At 54.4% G+C, this 5842-nt stretch overlaps 1 protein-coding gene across 1 annotated transcript in view; it reads left to right on the forward strand.

Moving 5' to 3' along the window:
* OTOF (otoferlin) overlaps window positions 1-5842 on the forward strand; it is a 134566-nt gene that overhangs the window by 66759 nt on the left and 61965 nt on the right. The gene's annotated exons all lie outside the window — the stretch shown is intronic.

The raw sequence follows: 5842 nt of genomic DNA on the forward strand, positions 1-5842 counted from the left end.
TGAGGGCGGCAGAGCAGTGGCACAGGCTGCCCAGAGAGGTGGGGGAGTCTCCCCCTCTGGAGCCATCCCAAACCCGCCTGGACGCCGTCCTGTGCCACTGCTGGAGGTGCCCCTGCTCTGGCAGGGGGTGGGATGGGGGAGCCCCAGAGGTCCCCTCCAACCCCCACCAGTCTGGGAGTCTGTGAAAATCCCTTGATATTTTGCTTCAGTTTCTCCTTCAGAGCCACGATGCTTTTGAAAAAAATCCCTTTGTACATAGGCCGAGCGCTGCCCGTCGGCCCCAGCGCTGCCAAGAGAACCACTACAGCCCCTTCCCCTTGCTCCCCAGCCCCGGCCCACAGGAGCAGTCTGTGCAGTCCTGTGCTGTGAGCAAGCGAATACGCGGCCGTTTTAAAGGGGGAGAGGAAGGAGCGTCCCTCAACAGACAAGCCAAAAAAGCAAGGCATGTTAATCCCACTGTCCCAAGCTTAAGTTTGCACGTGGGCAATTGCACGAGAACTGTTTCCACCTGCTGCTTTTGTCCCAAGGAGCTTCCCCGTGTCCTCTGGTTTGGAGTCTCGTCCCGCAGCAGGTCATTGTGAGCGCAGGGGGCGGTGGGTCTTGGTTGTGCCTTGCTGACCTGCACTCACCTCTGCCAAACCCAAGGGTTGGTCCTTAATGCCACCACCGTTGCTGTTATGAATACCGAGGAGGACAAGAGCTGATGTTTTCCGTGTCACCACCCACGCAGGATGGAAGAGGACGATATGTATTACCACAGTGAAGACGAACTTCTGGGAGAGGGGGACACCCTTAGCCAGGGATCCCTCAGCACGAGGTAGGGAGCCAGTCAGCACCCGCTCTTGCTGGTGGAAGTGGGGTTTGCAGTGCTGTGTTGCTCCTGCCTTGTCCCTCTGGAGGTCCCACAAGCATTGCCCCTGGGTTCCCCTTCCTTGACTGCCGGAGAGCTGGTGGGGAGAAGCGATGGAGCAGCTGGAAAAGCTTCCTTGGAAAGGATGATCAGGAGGAGTGCTGGGATAGAGAAAGGGCCTTGGGGTGAGGCTGCAGCAGGGGTACCACCTCGCCTTTGAGGTCCTTCTCCAGGTCCCACCACACATCAGGCCCAGCTGTCCCCAGAACCAGAGATCAGCCACGTCCAGTGCATGGGGAAGTGCTCCAGTTGATGTGCATGAGGATCTGATTTCTGTTTGCAGTGGCTTTTCTTGCAGTGCGGTGCCGTGAGTTGTTTCCCACTGTGTGCCAGAAAGAGTTTGGGGAGGAGCTGCAAAAAGGAGTTCAGGTAAAACCCAGGGGCCAACCCAGTGCCTCTGGGAGCAGCTCAGCCAAAGGAAGGAGCATTCTGGCGGGGGACTCCTCAACTCGCATGGGTGCAGGGATGGCAGAAAGCACATGAGGGTGGTTGTTCCTACGCACAGCTCTTCTGGGGAACTCATTTCTCACAGCAGCTCCCCCCCTCAAGTGTCACTGGCATGAAGATATTGACTCTCCGTCATGGGAACTTATGGCCACATCTGTACTGGTAAACACCTCTGTCAAGTCTCAATCATTAGACAGTGCCAGGCCAAGCCCCCGAAGTGCCTGTAACATTAATAAATTATTAGGACAGTTTCTGAGAAGGTTTTGGCGACCTAGCACTGACCCAAACCATCCCTGGGCAGGGTCAGGAGGTGCAAAAGCCATGGGCCAGTCCCAAAGGGCAGATCAGGGACTGCCCATCCAAACCCTTTCTTTGGATGGGAAGCATCGACACGGGTGCGATGCGTGCTGGGCAGTCTGGCTTCAAAAGCAGGGTCTGTGCCCTTGAACTTCTAATTTCGTAGCGTAGAGGTACGTGGCTGTAGCACGCGCCCAGCGAGCAGGACACACCAGAAGCACGTCTGTTCTCGCGCGGGCCCCAGGCTGTAGATGCATCTGGGATGTCTGGGTGCCTGGAGATGGAGGGACAGTCAAAGTGCTCTGACATGGCTGCTGGATGCCTGGGAGTCCCCCAAAAGCCACTCGGGCCGAGCGCAGATGCGGGAGCCGTCACTCCATGCGTTGGATGGGGCACTGCTGCGTGATGCCTTCAGCTTCCCGTGGGCACCACTGCTGGGTGTGGGGGCTGAGAGGGGCAGCCCTGCTCTGCCACACCAACCTTTGGACCTGGCCAAACCAAGGAAGCCATGTTCAAAGCCAAATCCATCTCCCGCCCTTGCCTTCAAGGGTTGCGTTGGGTTCAGGATGAGCTGCTCATCGTTTTGGCACAGAACAGCCAAAAATCAATTTTCTGCAAGGCGGCAGTGAGATACACTGTAGGGATGAGGAGAGAGGAACCCCAGGTATGACTGGGAGGGAGTCCAGCTCCTGTCCCTGGAGATGCTTAAGTACAAGCTGGATGCACATCTGAGGAAGGGTTTTGGGGTGAGCTGATCCCCCTGGGGGAAGAAGTTGGACTTGAAATCTTCTTGGCAGCCCCTTTGCCTGTAATTCTGTGCATCTTCACAGTCTGTTTCCATCTTCTGGGTCCCCCTGGTGGGAGGGGGAGTTGAATCCGAATGAAGGCAGTGGAAAGATCTCCCTGGATTTCCACAGGCGGGCTGTCAGTGTCGTCTCCGTCACAAAGCTGTTTACCTCCTCCCTTGGCTCATTAGGGACATTATTTTGTTATTCAGCCGATTCCCTTTCCTGAGGGGATGCAGAAGAGGGAGGGGGGGAACAAACAGACCTTGAAATGGGAAAAGCAGCAGCAACAAAAAGGAATGCGTAAATAGCATAGCGCTGGGCTTGCCGAGCACTTCTCAGCCACGGGCTTGCAGCCTAATAGAGGCAGCAGCGATGCTGGCGAGACGCGCGTTGGAAACCTGTGCCGGCGGTGAGGATTATATCAGAGTTATTTGCAGTCAGGCTCAGTCCCTGTGCTGTCAGGAGGAGACACACACCTTTGCAGGGAAACACCATATTTGCTCTTGTAACTCCTCCGTGCCCAGAGCAATCACTTCACTTCATTTCACTTCATGGGAGGTGTTTGCAGAAGGTGAATTCTCTCATTTTCTGGACAAAATTTTGGGTGAGACAGGGGAGACAGAAGTTCGTATGTCATAAATAAATGGTCCAAATGGTGATGGCTGAGCTCTGAGACAGTAGAAGGCAGCAAAAAGCTGTAAGTGCAGTCACAATTCACTGCTTCAGTCAAAGAGGTGCCCAAATCCCTCAGCCCGGCCGGGCAGGGGTTGAGGAACCGTCCCTGAGCATCACTGTGGTGGGATGCTGCAGAGCAGAGAGGTGAAGCACAGTCCATCTGCTGCCAGCATCCCCCATCGCTCCACCACCCCTCCTCCGCCAACACCTCCGTTTGCCTGGCCAAGCAAGCGGCCAGGTCAGGGCGCGGATCCACCCGGCCAAAAAAAAGTCAAGCAGTAAATAAGTAACCACTCCGAGCTTTTATTTATTTGTTTTCGTTTTTTTTTTTTCAAAACTGGGTCACTTCAGCCCACAGCGGACCACATGCTGACCACCAAGTTGGGTCCAAACATCGCACCACCTTTGCTCTTGACCCGTAGCCTGAAACTCGCTGAACTTCTTCCTGGACTTGGACTTTGCTGTTTTGCACAGAAGCTCAGACCTGCCTGCAGGCAGACGTGGAGGTCCGGCCAGGTTACTAACCAGGGTCACCTCCCTGCGGTGGCTTAGAGGAGAGGAAGTCCTTACATCTAGGGGCTGCCCAAGGAGGTAACCAGCGCTCTAGGGAAGGCTGGGAGAGATGTTTGGGGTGTTACAGTGTTGAGCTGTTATGCAGCAGTGAGCAAGGGATGCCAGATTCACCTTCTCTTTGCCGGTCTATGCTTCATCTCCCTTAGCAGAGCACGACCTGAAAGCCCTGCCCTGGTGCGTGTTGCCACCCTGCCCTCCGCTGTAGGGACGACTCCATATGGGGTGGTGGCCATTTGCTCCTCAAAAAGCCCCAGCCGGATTCCTGGCGAGGAAACACAGATGCAGAGCTCTTTTTTGCTATTTTTCCTCCGTGACGAGGAAAAGTACCCAAGGGCCTGGAGCACCTCCCCGGCTTCCCGCTAATGATTCAGGCAGAGACAAATAGCACACCAAGAAATAAGGCTGCAGTCAATACACCTGCAGGGAACGGTTTGTCAGAGGCTGCTGCCTCACTGGAAATATTCTTCTTAAAACACAGCCCTGCTTCCTCGTGTCTTGACCCTTGCCTGGTGTTGGATCCCTTGGGAGCCTGGGCTCATCCTCTGGTTGCACACGTGGTGCTGTCATGCAGTGACAGCATCGTTATTGGCGTTTAACCTTGCCAAGACTGCGAACCAGTTGGTATTGGCATAGTCCAACTCCACATCTGTTTTTTTTCCACCCTGTCGTGGTTTAACCCCAGATGGCAACAAAGCACCACACTCACTCAGTCCTCTCTGGTGGGATGGGGGAGAAAATCAGAAGAGTAAAAGTGAGAAAACTCATGGTTTGAGATAAAGACAGTTTAATAGGTAGAGCAAAAGTCGTGCACAAGCAAAGCAGAACAAGGAATTCCTTCCCCGCTCCCCACCGCAGGCGGGTGCTCAGCCATCCCCGGGACAGCCGGGCTCCATCACACCTAACGGGGACTTGGGCAGACAAACGCCATCGCTCCCAACGTCCCCCCCGTCCTTCTCCTTCCCCGGCCATCGCTGGTGGGGCGGTGTGAGGAGCAGAAACGGCCTCGAGAGCTCAGCGACAGCCAAACCCGCCCGTGTGCCATCAGCGCTATTCTCATCCCAAACCCAAAGCGCAGCACCGCACCGGCTGCCGGCAGGAGAGTCAACCCCACCCCAGCCGAAAACACAACACACCCCTTGGAACAGCTTTTAATTTTTCCCATCCAAATACGTGATGGTTTTCTCAGCTACCTTCCCAGGCTCCCTCAAAATTAAATGGAGAACAATGGGGCACCTTCACAGGCTGTTTGTCCTGCCAGACCCAAGCTCGAGGCAGGTGGAGGATCCCCCATCCATGCCACCTTGCTTCACCAGTGAATGTGAGACATCCTAGAGGAGAGGTTTACTCTCCACCCCTGAAGTTGAAATGGCTCAAGGTTAAGTGAGACAATTCCCATCTCAGAAATGCCTGCAGACAGTCCAAGTTGGCAAATTAAGGCTTTGCAAGAACTGCTTTTATTATTCCACTAATTGGAACTGTAAGCCTGCGTATTTATTAAAGACAGGCCATTATCCTGTTATTTCTGTTACACTTGAATGTTAGGTCTGGTACCGAAATCAGCAAGACACTTAACTAACTGACTCCGCCGGGTGCTAATTGTGATCTCTTTGCAACACTTCTTCACGCAGACTCCAGAGAGAGCTCCCACGCTCCTGACACTCCATGGACCAAAGGAGTGGTGACGGGGACAAATGGGTCCTGTGGGCCACCATGGCTGGAGCATCCTCCCCAAGCACAGCATGGTCAGCTCCATTTTTTTCTGAGAGCTCCTGTTATTTTGAGAGCTCTAATAATTTTGTTAGCCAGGAGCAAGGAGTCCTGGTGCTCTGCATTTGCCCTCCTGCAGAGGAGGTTGGCTGATGGGCTCGTCTAGATCTCATTGCTTTCTGCAGTTTCCCAAGGAGGGAACATGGAGAGGGAGTGTTGATCTCGTCTCTCTGGGATCTGGGGACGGGACGCGTAGGAATGGTTCAAAGCTGTGCCAGGGGAGGTTTAGACAGGACATGAGGAAGGATTTCTTTATCTTATTGCCGCCTTCCAGTGCCTAAAGGGGCTCCAGGAGAGCTGGGGAGGGACTTTTTACTGGGGCATGGAGTGACAGGACGAGGGGGAATGGCTCTAAACTGGAAGAGGGCAGGTTTAGATTAAACAT

Source organism: Charadrius vociferus, unplaced genomic scaffold, assembly GCF_000708025.1.
Source record: "Charadrius vociferus isolate BGI_N301 unplaced genomic scaffold, ASM70802v2 scaffold647, whole genome shotgun sequence".
Taxonomy (NCBI): Eukaryota; Metazoa; Chordata; class Aves; order Charadriiformes; family Charadriidae; genus Charadrius; species Charadrius vociferus.